Source organism: Cornus florida, unplaced genomic scaffold (genome assembly GCF_030987335.1).
Source record: "Cornus florida cultivar Cherokee Brave unplaced genomic scaffold, ASM3098733v1 CherokeeBrave_3.0.0_Hap2_Chr03, whole genome shotgun sequence".
NCBI lineage: Eukaryota > Viridiplantae > Streptophyta > Magnoliopsida > Cornales > Cornaceae > Cornus > Cornus florida.
In genome coordinates, this window is record NW_026775573.1 from 33407050 (window position 1) to 33421283 (window position 14234).

General features: G+C 39.3%; 1 pseudogene; it reads left to right on the top strand.

The window, feature by feature from the left end:
- Positions 1 to 226: 226 nt before the first annotated feature.
- Positions 227 to 2200, top strand: LOC132301400 (L-type lectin-domain containing receptor kinase IX.1-like; annotated as a pseudogene).
- The last annotated feature ends 12034 nt before the right edge of the window (positions 2201 to 14234 follow it).

Genomic DNA, 14234 nt, shown 5'->3' on the forward strand with positions numbered 1-14234 from the left:
CATGGTATGATATTGTTCGCTTTGAGCCTGACCCCGCACGGTTTTGCTCTTTAATTTCACCCCAAAATGCCTCATACCAATTGGAGGTGACACATTTACATATAAACACTTCACCTTTCCTCTATCCAGGCGATGTGGAATTGTGCACTCGTAACTCGCCAGTGTGGTAGCCTGACATGTCTCTCGCACCCGCCCACAAGGTCATCACAGCTTTAGTCCCAATGATATGAACATAACGTATGAGATAGCTTACCCAGCAAACAAAGTAATCCAACTCACCGCAAAACAGCGTGATTTAGTCATGGTTGCAAGCATTGGCCGAGCCACATATGCCAAGCCGATGCACCTTTGGGACAAGGCCTCAAGCAACCTCACAGACTTCACTACCCATTTCAGTTTTGTCATCAATTCGCAGAACAGAACATCTTATGGTGATGGGATCGCGTTCTTCCTTGCGCCTGCCGGATCAAAAATCCCTATCAATGCAACTAAAGGTGGCAGCCTTGGCCTCACAGATGACTTCCAGCAACTTAACAGAAAATCCATTTGTTGCGGTGGAGTTCGATATTTTTCACAACGATTGGGACCCCGAATTTAACCACGTAGATATAGACATCAACTCTATGAAATCTGTTACTAGCATGACATGGTTGAGTAATACTAGTATCTTACAAGGGAAAATAAATGATGCTTGGATTAGTTATAGTTCTGTTTCAAAAAATCTGAGTGTTGTCTTCACTGGCTTTAGAGATAATACCACTGTCACACAAAGGCTTGACTACGTAGTTGATCTAAGGGACATCTTGCCAGAATGGGCTACATTTGGCTTTTCAGCTGCAACTGGAAATTTATCAGCTATACATAGTATAAACTCATGGAACTTTAGTTCTACACTAGGAATTGATGAAAACATAACAAATCCAACAGATCCAGGGGTAATCACACCAAGCCCCAGTCCTGACTCCAAATCAAGTAAAAGCCAGAGAGGATTGGTGGTTGGATTAGCTGTTGGTGGAAGTGTTTTGCTTGGTATATTGAGTTTAGTTTTGTTCATGTTTTGGAAGAAGAGGAGTAGGGGTCAAAATGAGGATGATACTGTCTTTGATGTGTCCATGGTTGAAAATTTTGAAAGAGGTACAGGACCTAGAAAGTTTTCCTACAAGGACTTGGCTCGTGCCACCAGTAACTTCGCGAAGGAAGAGAAACTTGGAGAGGGAGGGTTTGGTGGGGTTTACAGAGGTTTCTTGAGGGACTTAAACTCATATGTTGCTGTGAAAAGAGTGTCAAGGGGTTCAAAGCAGGGTCTAAAGGAGTATGCATCTGAAGTAATGATCATAAGTTGAGGCATAGGAATTTGGTTCAACTAATTGGTTGGTACCATGAAAAAAGAGAGCTACTACTTGTTTATGAGTTCATGCCTAATGGAAGCTTGGATTCCCATCTATACAAAGCAAAAACCTTCTTGAAATGGGCTGTGAGGTACAAAATTGCTCAAGGCTTGGCCTCTGCATTGCTCTATCTTCATGAAGAATGGGAACAATGCGTGGTGCATAGGGACATTAAACCAAGCAACATTATGTTGGATTCGAATTTCAATGCCAAACTTGGGGATTTCGGGTTAGCTAGGCTTGTCGACCATGAGAAGGGATCACAAACAACGGTTTTGGCAGGGACAATAGGCTACATGGCTCCTGATTGTGTGGTCACTGGCAAGGCTAGTAAGGAAACAGATGTCTATAGCTTTGGAGTTGTAGCATTGGAAATAGCATGTGGAAGAAAACCCATCAGGCCCAAGGCTCAAGAAAGTCATATTAGCATGATAGAATGGGTTTGGGACCTCTATGGAATGGGAAAGCTTCTTGAAGCTGCTGACCCCAATCTACTTGCAGATTTTGATGAGCAAGAAATGGAACGATTGATGATTGTTGGGCTCTGGTGTGCTCATCCTTATAACAATCTCAGGCCTTCAATCAGGCAAGCAATTCATGTCCTGAATTTTGAAGCTCCATTGCCAAGTCTTCCATCAAGAAAACCTGTGCCAACTTATGGGATTTCCCCTACATCTTCAGCCTCACAATCTTCTGGTGTCACTGTTTCTCAGAGCATCCAAATGAGTTCTATTTACGACGTTGAGTCCTCGAAGTTCACTACATCTTCTGCAGCTTCTTCTCCATCTGCTTCACTTTTGAACAGTAGATAAGTTTATTTAAAGAATATTTAGACCAGATTTTCATGTATTTGAGGTTTGTAATTATTCTTTTTGGTGTATCAAAAACTGGAAATAAATTCATTTGTTTTTTCAACTACTAATCAATTTTACTATTTATTTCATCGTTAATTAAAAATAATAATATTGCTGTTCGATTAGGAAAAAAAAAAATGGTGGGATATGATTGTCCCTTTTGGGACATCGTTAGAAATGGTCTGATAAGATTCATAACTTGTCATTAACAATCAGTAGATTGAGACAGTTTTAAAGGCTATGCAAAGTAAAATGAATCTTTTGAATTCAGAAAAAAAATAAAATAAAATAAAATAAAATAAAATAAAATGAATCTTTTTATAAATCTATCAATCTAACGGTTAACAGGGAAAGCCAGTGCCTATTGTTATGATAGTATAAATAATAGTCAATCTTTCTAGTAGGTCAATTATCTATGAAGAAGAAAATAAATAAATAAATAGAAAAAGAGAGAAAAAGAAAAACATTCCAGAAAGTCAAAATAAACTTGCCGTGCATTGTTTGGGTAATTTCGATCGTATTTAGGAACTTTGAAAGCGACAAAATTATATTGACAATGTTATTCAACTAGGTAAAAATGCATCAAATGTTTCACTCTTTCATCCTAAATCATCACAAATATAGTTTAGAGCACTAACAGTTTTGTGATTTTGAGCATTGGTACCATCATGAGACGGCTCTAAGACGTACTGTGCTTATTTGGTTGTAAAGTATGTAGAATTTTTTATAATGATCAAGTGTAACAACAACAAAGATGGCACCAATTCTATTGAATTCGAATTAGCTAACTCAGCCTCACTGTGGGGCCAGTTTTTCAAAATGACCCCCTGTTTGCTCCTTTTTCCATATGGCTGTAGGATATTTCTATGGGTAAATTACACTCAGACCCCTTGATGTTAGGTTATTTTACACCTACATGAAGATTTTGGTTTTAATTTTCACTTGTATTAGAAAGAGTGATTTACTGTTTCACTTACACCTCAAATATCAATTTAAAGTGATGCCGGAGTTACTTTTAAGTATAAAATGACTATAAAACCCTTTTGATTTTGTATTGATTTTATTTCATATATAAAATGACTTAACTACCCCAATAGACACATTTGAAATGACCAAAATGTCCCCAAAACACAAAATGAATCCTATGGGCAGAGTTTATTGGTGGAATGAGCGGCTCGGCGGGAAGCCTGAAATGTCAACACTGATGATGTTGAAATTTAAGGAACAGCAGCCAAGGAATGAACCAGTAAGAGGTGGGTCTGTTCCGTAGAGGCGAGCGGTGATGGGTGGCTGTTGGCAATCGCCGAATTGGGGTGGGTTTGCTCCGGCGTCAGTGATGATGGATGACGTGATTGCAAGGCGATATGGAACGGCGAGAACATGAGGCTATGACCATGAGTGGACGATTAACGTGTCCAGCAAACTTACCGGCAGAACTGTCTTCACAGGTGAGCATGGAGTGCACGTCGGCGAAGTGGGTCTATAGTGATGATGGGCGGCAGTTTGAAGCGACGGAGATGGCTGGTGGTTGATGGGCCGGCGATGGTGAAGATGATGGCATGCTTTTGACGGCGACGGATTGAGCATCTCAACGTGGATGACGATACGGAATGGCAGTGGGAACACTCCGTCCAAACTTTCTCCATCGTCATGACCATCTTGCAGTCGGAAAAACTTACTAGTGGGCTGCGGAAATGTCTTCACCAGTGGGCATGGAGTGCACAGCAGCGAAATGGGTCTAGTGATGATGGAAGACAGTTCGAAGCGAAGCGGGTCTGTGGTGATAATGGGTCGGTAATGGTGAAGATGATAATATGGTTTTGAAGGCGACGGATTAAGCAACTCAATGTGGACGACTGTGCAGAATGGCAGTGAGCTTGAATGGGAATGCTTGGTTAATGGGTCGGTGATGGCGATGATGGACGGCAGTTCGATGCCATCTTTGGTAGTATCGTGTGTTTGTATGGTCGTCGAGGAATGCATGGGTCCCTGTACCATGTTTCAGAACACATTATTTATTAGTGTAAACTAAACTTTATTTAATGTAAACTGAACTTTGTGAATACAATATCATCTCATTAATTACTGTAACATTCCTTTATTATCATAACCAATTATTTATCAGTGTCATCAGACAGCTGCGTCATGTTAAAATGGTCACAAAATTGTAAAGTGCCGAAAAAGTTTTATCACACTGCACACAAAACTGTAATCCGTCAATAGGTATACAAAAACTCTAAAACACTACACCCAGATTCCATTTGTTGTAAATCTAATTTCATGAAGTAAGAATAGTCGGAAAGAGAACATTTAATTCAAAATCTGAATCAGCTCAACGTGGACGACTGCGCAGAATGGCAGTGAGCTGATGATGAAGACGGCAATATAGACAAGAGCGGCACCGGCAGCGATGAAGGGGCGGCAGTAGCCGAAGCGGGAGGTGCAGCGGTCGCTGTAGTAGCCCAGGATAGGATATATATTTATATAGGGGCTTTTTTGTCATTTAATATTACAAATATTTTGTATTAAACAATTGAGGGTAAAATGGTCAATTCACATGTATCATAAAAGTAAGTTGGGATGTAAGTAAAAGTTAAAACCAAAATTTCCATCTAGCTGAAATATGACCCAACTTTAGGGGGTATCGGTGTAATTTACCCTATTTCTATCCAACTTAACTTGAGCTTCAAACTACCAATGGGTATAGTCAAGTGGTATTTCCCACTTCTTCCAAAAAGACAAGTCTCCGTAAGAGTATATGAGTATGTGAGTTTCTTGTTAAGAAAAAATAAAATAAAAAATTGACCTCCAAACTTTTTCATCAAGAGATTTCAAAAGCCCTCTCCAAGCTTTCAATAAGGAATAATTCAGTGAAACAGATCCACCTCTCTGATATTTAAATCCATGTTTGAAACAATGTTGTCATAAAAGTTTTTTGATTTTTTTTAAAGATTAAACTTATTAATTTGGGTAATATTTGGCTTAATCGTGTTCTCATTGTAATCGTATCACTCAAATTCGCACGGTAATTAAAAATGATGTGTTCGTATTTGAGCGATCAACTCGCTTATAACTCGATTGAATCGTTAAACGTGTCTTGTTCGTGTTAAAAATGACCCACTAAACGTGTCGGATCAACGTGCTGTCTTCATGTCAAAAATGACTTTATAACATTTCCTGCCCTCTTGTTTTCCGTCGTGTCTAAGTTTAACCCATTGGAACTGTTGTACCCCTTTAGCTATTTGCTTTGCCACCAGTTGTTTTAGTGTATATATATATATATATATATATATAAGTCATTTTCCTACAAAATTTTTCTTTTCCTTCCATCCAAATTCTAAAAAATTTCATTTATTTTCCTTGTTATTTGGGCTAATCAAACTAATAGGTCTCATGAAAAACATTAAAAAAAAAAAATTGGAAAAGAGAGGGGTAATCCAAATTACCAACTTAAACCAAATTATTAGTTCACATCAAAAAAATTCGTCAAATACTAAAAACCTTAGCATTAAAAAGACAAAAATGTGCCACAATTATTATTTCATATCATCACCAAGCATTAGAGTCGTATCTTCTCAATCTCTCACAAAGAATTTTCGGCAGTTTAGAAATCCCACAAGATGAACTTCAGACCTTGCCAAAGCAGAGAGTTGTAAAAGTGTACTATGTGAAAATCTTTTTATATTAGGAAAAAAAAGAAAATCTTTTTATATTTGAGTTTTGACATGAGTGATACAGACAACATAGTTAACCATTGTTCCAAAGCTTGTATTTTTTAAAGATGTTAATATATGTAATTTCTACATAAAAGGGTTGTGTAAAAGGTCTCATTTTTTTTTTTCTTTTTTTTGGGTGTGTGAATTTGTGTTCCTACCTCTTTTCTTTCATAATTTATTTATTTTTTCCCCTCCTAATGGTTACTAATTAATTGGGGGATGGAATAATTAGACCTATAATCTATAGGGTGTGGACATTAAATATCTGACCGTTTACTACTTGGGCAACACCAACCCACCTAATTTATGTTCCTACTTACCAAAGATAAATAACTCACACCCACTATAGCCCCAAAGGCTACTTGAATCTCTCATGTTTTGATGATATGTACTCTAGGTGTAATTGCATTCCAGTGTAGCTCTTGGTGATATTGGCATTTCACTTGGATTTTAGTGATCAAAAGTCTTTCCTATATCTGCAACTTCTAAAATGGCAACGTAGAATCAGGGATTTATTAGAATGTCAAACAAAGCCTTTTCCAACAACTTCATTGACGAAGTAAACAGTGAAACAAGACTTCTGATACCGTAAGCTATTCAAATGACAATTTTGGAAGCATATATACCACCAAAAAATTTCTTCATAGCCACGACTGTTTGAAACTATGATATTTATCTCCAATCACGAAGTCATCCTCTTCATGATCATAAACGTTTTCTTTTTCTTGTTCATCCCTTTTGCAGCTCCATTATCGTTTAACTTCGAAAGCTTCACTCCCAATGACTTAAACGTAACCTATGAAAGAGCTGCTTATCCACCAAACAATGTAATCCAACTTACCATGGAACAGCATGATTATTTTGCTAGGGATGCAAGCATTGGACGAGCCACTTATGTCAAGTGGATGACGAGGCATATTTGGGACAAGGCCTCGGGAAATTTGACAAACTTCACTACTGTAGACATTAAAATTTTAGTGGACTTTGATTTTGACAAATAAATCCATTGAATATGGGCCTAATATTTAATTAAGTTATTTAATTGGCTCAAGTTTGGTCCACTTAAATTATTTAATTAGCCCAACCCGATGGTTAAATATAAAGGTAATTATTACTAATAAAATATATTTGGAATAATTAATTTTAAGGATAATTATTATAATATAAATCGGCCCGGCCTAGTTATTATTTTATCCTTATCAGGAGATGACACATGTCATTATCCTATAGATCCAAGAAGCCTATAAATAGAGGCCTGAAGGAAGAAGGAAGGGGGACACAAAGTTAGAATTCAGAAATCTCGAATTCTAGAGAGAAATACAGAAACTCTTATCCCCAACATCCACATCCAAAAGCGAAGAACACCAAGCACATCAAATAGTGCCGTTCTTCATCAAATTCCACGGTGATCAACAACAAGCACAGTCAAAGACATGCCGTTCTTCATCAAATTCCATGGTGATTCAAGATCAAGCCTGTGCAGCCCTTGGATCCAACCAACCAACAAAAAAAGGAATATTATAGAGGATTGTACCTCAATTTCTCAAATTAATAAAATTATATTATTTGCTCCATATTTTGTTTCTATTGCAGACTTACAAAATTTGTGTGTACAAATTTGTGGCACACCCGGTGGGACTTCCTTTGCCTCTCATCTCTTTCTTCTACCATCAAGTTTCTTTTCTATCAGATTCTGTGGCTCCCCCTAAGACTCCGACAGAGAAGAAAGCCCAAAAGAACATCGCTACCACAAAGGTTGACACCAAAGCCACCATGAAAAGTGGCACGAAGGCCAAATCAAGTGATGGAAGTACTTTGGCGGGCCCTGTGACACGTAGCAAGTCCTAGGCAATCGTGTCATCCAAACATCAGCAAGACTTGGTGAAAACCAATCCCGCAGAGCTGGCGAACATGAAAACTCAACATGTCAAGAACCCTGACGTTGTTCCAGAGGAGATTCTGCCACCAGATTCACCTCATTCCATCCATGATGCTCGCTCTAGTGTCGGTTCACCCCCAGAGTCACCACGTCAGACTTCGGAGTATTCAATCACTTCAAGAAACATTGACTCTCAAGGCCTATCATACTCAGATGTGGTCGTTGTTATGATGACTGGAACTGCCACGGTGGAGGAACAACTAGCAACTATGTCTCGTGTCATTGAGAACCTCACAAAGACTATTGAAAAGAAGGACTTACAAATCGCTACGCTGGTGAACAAATTGGAAGTTCAGACCTTCGGTGAATCACCAGTACAATCTGGGCATCTTACATCTTCCACAGCACCGCCAACTGGGAATCGTGCAACTTTCTCACCACCACCGTCTGGGAATCCTACATCTTCCACAGTATTACCGACGGAGAATCCTAATTCTACCGCACAAGGTACTCGCATGGAGGACCCTAAACAGATGCCGGTGACAGAACAGGTGGCTAGTCAAAATAAGACGCCGATAACAGAACAGACAGATAGTCAAACCAATCATGCTTCTTCAGTCTCTTCATTATCTGTGGCACAATTGCAAGATATGATAACGAATACAATCCGAGCCCAATATGGAGGCATCTCACAGAGCACTCTCACGTACTTAAAGCCCTATACAAGGAGAATCGACAGTATGAGGATGCATGTAGGATACCAACCTCCGAAGATTCAGCAATTTGATGGAAAAGGTAACACCAAGCAACACATTGCCCATTTTGTCGAGACTTGCAACAATGCCGAAATAGAGGGGGACTTACTAGTTAAACAGTTTGTCCGCTCCCTTAAAGGAAACGCGTTCGAGTGGCACACCGACCTAAAGTCAGAGTCAATTGATAGTTAGGACCAAATGAAACGAGAATTCTTGAACAGGTTCTATAGCACTCGTCGTACTGTTAGTATGATAGAGTTGACTAACACAAAGGAATGGAAGGATGAGCCTATAATCGACTACATTAATCGGTGGAGAACACTCAGTCTTAACTATAAGGACCGATTGTCAGAAATCTCTACTGTGGAGATGTGTATGCAGGGAATGCATTGGGGCCTTCTTTACATTCTGCAAGGTATAAAACCTCGCACATTTGAAGAATTGGCAACGCGTGCCCATGACATGGAGATCAGTATGAAATCCCATGAAGGCAAAAGTCCCGTGGCCATAGAACCACGCAAGGATAAGAAAGACTAGAAAAAAGGCGATAAGTCGTCAAAGACCGTTGTTAAAGATTCCATGGCTATCTCAATTAAAGATGACAAGAAGGATAATAAAAAGCCTCGCCAGTTTCAAGAGAGGGAAAGACAGCGTCCTACGCTAAAGGAGTTAGAGAAGAAGGAATACCCCTTCCCCGATTCCGATGTCCCTGGCATCTTGGAATGTTTACTCAAAAGTAAAGTTATAGAACTTCTTGAATGCAAACGCCCTCAAGAGATGGGACGTGTCAACGATCCAAAATACTGCAAATATCATCGTATTTTTAGTCATCCAATTGAGAAGTGTTTTATCTTCAAGGAGGTGGTGATGAACCTGGCAAAACAAGGAAAAATCTTGTTAGACATGGACAAAGTTGTAACTTCAAATCATACTACTGCTACTGTGACAACCTCTGTCGTGGGGAGTATTCGTTCTCAACCTTCAACTTCTAAGATATACTGCACAACCATCCAGTTTGGCTCATTGGAACCAATCCCCATCTCTTTTGGTAAAGGGAGTGCACTTGACGTTTCAACCTTTGGAAGGGTCTTTCCTCAGGATGAAGAAGAAGGATGGACTCTGGTGACAAGAAAGAAACCACGGAAGCAACGAGCTGACATTTTTCAGACTAGTTATTCTGATAGGGGGCAAAGGAAGAAGAAACCTCAATATCGCCATAAGCAATTTGGCCATAACAAAAAATGGGTCAAGAAGACACAGTCAACCAAACACGCCTCTATAAGCCAAAGGATCCAGGAGCCTATTACTTTGCAAGAGTTCTTTCCAGAAGGATATCTAGATGACGAAGTTTTGACAGCTTACATGGTTTCAACTAAAACGGGCCCTGATGGTGAAAATAGCAAGGATCAAGATAAAGCCCAGACTGTGGAGAATCATGCAAAGGATGCTGCCATCATTGAAAAGTCCAATGATGATGAAGTAGTCAGAGATACACTGGATTCATGTTATGCACCAATTATTTTCACTAACGAAGATCTTCAGTTGGGTTCGAAGCCGCACAATTGTCCTCTTTTCGTTTCCGGTTACATAAAGGAACAAAGAGTTACTCGAATTCTTGTTGATAGTGGATCAGCGGTGAATCTCATGCCAAAATTTATGATGAAAAATCTCGGCATCACAGTCGACGAGTTATCTCGTAGCCGTCTTATTATTCAAAGTTTTAACCAAGAAGGATAGAGAGCTATTGGCATGATTCGGGCAAAACTAATTATTGGCAAGCTCCAAGCTGAAACCTTATTCCATGTTATTGATGCAAATACGTCCTACAATTTGTTGTTGGGAAGGCCTTGGATACATAGTAATGGTGTCATTCCATCGACTCTTCATCAGTGTTTCAAATTCTACAAGAATGGCGTATAAACGGTTGTGGCGGACCATAAACCATTTACAGAAGCAGAATCTCATTTTGCGGATGCCAAGTTCTATATCGATCCTAATACACCTTCGGAAGTGCCCATCCTAAGCCATCCGCCTACACAAGAGATTCAATCTACAAAAACAAAAGAAGCGTTAAGTGATCCATTAGATGTTTTAGTGAGAGATATTATAAAGGTAGCTAAAACGCGAGGGATCTTGATAAAAGCACATCGGATGAAGCCTATTTTAAAGTATGTTCCAAAATCTCAATGACAAAAAGGGCAGTCACCTGTCATCGAGATAATTGAAACCAAGGAATTTAAATTGAAGATGTCACAAACCAAGGAAAAAAAAAGATATGCAAAAGCTGCAAGGAGAGTTAACTCTTCCTCTCACCAAGATTCAAAATTCTTTGCCTTCCAAGTCTCATTTAAAAGGGTTCGTGCGGCCTTCTCAATCTCTGGTCAATCATGGATCACTTCCAAAATAAAGGACTGATGAAGAATTCGAAACTAAAGCATACCAACTCATGGCTATGTTAGGATATGATTTTACAAATCCTGCAAGCCTTGGAAAACTAAATTCTAAGGTTATCGATGAGAAAGTGCATGGCCTCAATGAGACACAGAAGAAGTTGAAAGATCAAGGGTATAAAATCATTTCACCCAAGTCTGGTCTCGGTTTCGTAGCTTCTGAGCCACTTCGAATTCAAATCACAAAAAAAGGATAAGAAGTCAAACACAATATACATTGGGTTTGAAGAAGTTGAGGATGAACAAGATCAATAGACTATGAATCAAAAATCGGTCTTCGACCGTATTAGAGCTCCATGTGTTCGAATATCTGTATTCAACAGGTTGTCGAGCCAAGACTCAAATGTTTCAAGTTCTCATGTGAGCAGTTTGCCTCGTGCCTCTGTTTTTAATAGAATGAACTTTCATGACCAAGGAACAAAATCTCCACAACCTCAACCTCGAAAGTCAGTATTTTCTCGAATTGGTACTATCAATGATGCACCGCTAAAAAACAGCAAGAGTAGAAAGTCAGAGGAAGCGAACATTGATATGGTGAACAATAGTGAAGTTCAGAGCCTAGTGCCCTCGCGAATGAAATGTAAGACAGAGATAGATGTCACCAATGATGTTACATTAAAAGCTCGAAGGTGAACCATTATATTCACTAATCAATCAGAAGAAGTGGATAGAACAGAAGACACTGGTGAATCATCTTGTGTTACTTTATACCATATCCCTGTTGAAGAGGAACCTGACTTTGAACAACCAGATGACATCAAGAAAGCACCACCAACACTAGAAGATGGGGGGCAAGCTACTGTTGATCAACTCAAGGAAATCAAATTAGGGACTGACAATCAACCCAGACCAGTTTTTGTTAGTGCATTCCTAAGCCCCTCAGAAGAAAATGATTACTTTCAATTGTTGTCTTAATACAAGGATGTCTTTGCTTAGACATACAAAGAGATGCCCGGTCTTGACCCTAAAATTGCAGTGCACAATCTTGCTGTCAAACATGGGACACGTCCAATTAAGCAGTCTCAACGTTTCTTCCGTCCAGAGCAAATTCCAAGGATAGAGGAAGGACTCAACAAATTGATTGAAGTGGGGTTTATTCGTGAGGTCAAATATCCAACATGGATTTCGAGCATTATTCCAGTGAAGAAAAAAAAAATTGACAGATTCGGATCTGTGTGGACTTTCGCTACTTGAATGAGGCATGCCAAAAAGATGATTTTCCTCTTCCATCCCCGAGTTCACTGTAGATGCAACCACGGCGCATGAAGCTCTCTCGTTCATGGATTGTTACTCTGGGTATAATCAGATAAGAATGACTCCGAAAGATGAGAAACTAACTGCCTTTCGCACTCCTAAAAGCATATATTGCTACAAAGTTATGCCCTTCGGGCTCAAAAATGTGGGAGCAACATACCAATGCGCCATGCAAAGGATTTTCGACGACATACTCCACAAGATTGTTGAATGCTATGTTGATGACTTGGTGGTTAAGACGAAAGAGTGAAAAAATCATTTACAGGATTTACGTACAGTTTTTAATCGCCTCCGAAAATTTCAACTCAAGATGAATCCCCTTAAATGTGCATTTGGTGTGACTTCAGGGAATTCCTAGGATACGTCGTACGTTATCGTGGTATTGAGATCGATCCTAATAAAGTTGAAGCCATCCAAAAGATGCCGCCTCCAAAGAATTTACGTGAACTTCGAAGTTTACAAGGTCAACTTGCGTTCATTCGTCATTTCATCTCAAATTTAGTTGGTCATTGTCAGCCTTTTAACCGACTCATGAAGAAAGACGCCCCATTCAACTGGGACCAATCTTGCCAAAATGCTTTTGATAGCATTAAAAAGTACCTTCTCAATTCTCCAGTATTAGGAGCATTTGTACCTGGAAAACCACTCATACTTTATATTGTTGTGCAAGAAAAGTCGCTTGGTGCCCTACTTGCTCAGAATAATGAAGAACATAAAGAGAAGCCTTATATTACTTAAAATGCATGCTCACCCTAATGGAGCGAAATTATCCTCCAATTGAAAAAACATGTTTTGAGCCTGTTTTTCCCTCTAAGAAATTGAGGCATTATTTCTTGGCTCATACGATACATCTTATTGCAAAAGCTAATCCTTTAAAATATGTCAAAACCAGTCCTTTCTGGACGCTTGGTGAGGTGGTCAATTTTCTTCAACGAATTTGAAATTATTTATGTGCCACGAAAAGCAGTGAAAAGACAAGTCCTAGCAGATTTCTTAGCTGACCATCCTATTCTAGTCGATTGGAAAATTTTCGAAGATTTTCCTGATGAAGAAGTGTTCCTTGTGGACATCCTCCCTCCATGGATGATGTTTTTCAATGGGGCAGCACGGTCAGACGGGGCTGGAGCAGGTGTAGTTTTTGTGTCTCCAAAAAGACATGTTATTCCATACTCTTTTGCACTCGCTGAAAATTGCTCAAATAATGTAGCTATATATCAAGCCTTGATTATCGGCCTTCAAATGGGAAATGAGATGAAAATCACGGATCTCGAAGTATATGGAGACTCGAAGTTGGTGATCAACCAACTTCTTAAAGAATATGAGGTTAAGAAAGATGATCTAGTATCGTACCATCGTTATGCCTCTCATTTGTTGGAACGATTTGATAGCGTCATGTTAGAACACATTCCGAGGAAAGAAAATCGGATAACTGTTGCTTTGCAAATTTAGCTACAACATTGGCATTAACTAATAAAGACCTGGTTGATGTTCTTGTCTATCAACGATGGGTCTTGCCACAAGTCCTAGAAGATAAATTTGAAGAAAATAATTTGGTTTCTTGTTGGACACAAAAGGAAGAAGACTGGAGATTCCCTATCATTGATTATCTGGAACATAGAAAGCTTCCCGAAGATCGACGCTATAAGACTGAAATATGAAGACGAGCACCTCGTTTCATCTATTACAATGATACGTTGTATAGGCGTTCATATGAGGACCTTTTCCTTCGCTGCCTCGCAAATGATGAAGCAACCCATGCAATGAAGGAAACACATTCTCGGAGTTGTGGAGCCTATCAATCTGGGCCAAAACTTCACTTTCGTATCAAAAGAATGGGTTATTATTGGCCCATCATGGTCAAAGATTACTTGGAGTATGCGAAAAGGTGTCAAGCTTGTCAATTCTATGCTAACTTCATACACTAACCACCGGAGCCGT